Genomic DNA, 1,394 nt, shown 5'->3' with positions numbered 1-1,394 from the left:
CAGGCTTGAGCCACCGCGCCCGGCCTGTTTTTTTTTTTTTTTAGATGGAGTCTTGTTCTGTCGCCAGACTGGAGTGCAGTGGTGCAATCTCAGCTCATTGCAACTTCCACCTCCTGGATTCAGATGATTCCCCTGCCTCAGCCTCTCGAGTAGCTGGGACTACAGGCGCACCCCACCACACCGGGCTAATTTTTTGTATTTTAGTAAAGATAGGGTTTTACCGTGTTGGCCAGGATAGTCTCCATCTCCTGACCTCATGATCCGCCCGCCTCAGCCTCTCAAAGTGCTGGGATTACAGGCGTGAGCCACCACACCCAGTCGTGGAAAGATTTTTGAGTACCAAAGAGTTAACAACTTTGGTAGCTTTTCCTAAAAATAAATGTTGTTCCCTTAATACAAGGTCGTGCTCAGTCAACAATCACAGCTGCTCCTCTGCCTGGGTTAAATAGTAAAAGCATGTTTTTAGGAAGATTTAACTTCCAGTGATGAGGAAGGGGATTCGGGGTAAATATACTTTTATCACAATCCAGGCAAAAGGTATTAGTGTTAACTTACTAAATCATATGATCATGTTGAAAACATCACCTGTGTTGTCCTTAAGGTGACCACAGAGCACAATGAGAGTCCTCTGGGGGCAGTGTCACTCGGGTTTCCGCCCAGGTTAAGAGATTTAAAAATGCCAACATGGTGAAACCCCGGATCTACTAAAAATACAAAAATTAGCCGGCCGTGGTGGTGGGCACCTGTAGGCGGAGAGTTTGCTCAGGTGCAGTGGCTCATGCCTGTAATCCCAGCACTTTGTGAGGCTGAGGCAGGAGGATCAGTTGAAGCCAGGAGTTTGAGACTAGCCTGGGCAACATAGCAAGACCCCATCTCTACAAAAAATAAAAAAGTTAGCTGGGCATGATGGCACGTGCTTGTAGTCCCAGCTACTTGGAGGTAGGGGCTACCATTGGAGGATCACTTGAGCCCTGGAGGTCAAGGCTGCAGTGAGATGTGATCATGCCACTGCACTGTAGCCTGGGCAACATAGTGAGACCTGTCTCAAAAATAAATAAATAAATAAAGGGGAGAGATTTCTATTATATAGTTCAACAAGATTTTGGAGGAAAAGCAATTCTGAAATATAATGGCTTAAGTGAATGTCTGCAATGGTCCTTTCCAGATCTAGTAGGTAATAATGGTAACTCAGGTTCCTCTATTTCCTGTCATCGTCTTTTACTTTGGGAACAGTAGTGATTATGCTATATAAATTTATCATTCTTGGCCAGGCACGGTGGCTCACGCCTGTAATCCCAGCACTTTGGGAGGCCGAGGCAGTTGGATCACGAGGTCAGGAGATCGAGACCATCCTGGCTAACATGGTGAAACCCCATCTCTACTAAAAATACAAA

At 45.9% G+C, this 1,394-nt stretch overlaps 1 protein-coding gene across 1 annotated transcript in view; it reads left to right on the top strand.

Moving 5' to 3' along the window:
* The window catches only part of ZNF425 (zinc finger protein 425), a 15,694-nt gene that overhangs the window by 11,054 nt on the left and 3,246 nt on the right, over positions 1 to 1,394 (top strand). The window lies entirely within an intron of this gene.

The sequence above is a fragment of the Colobus angolensis genome, unplaced genomic scaffold (genome assembly GCF_000951035.1).
Source record: "Colobus angolensis palliatus isolate OR3802 unplaced genomic scaffold, Cang.pa_1.0 Scaffold2, whole genome shotgun sequence".
NCBI lineage: Eukaryota > Metazoa > Chordata > Mammalia > Primates > Cercopithecidae > Colobus > Colobus angolensis.
This window is presented reverse-complemented; position numbering and strand designations above follow the sequence as displayed.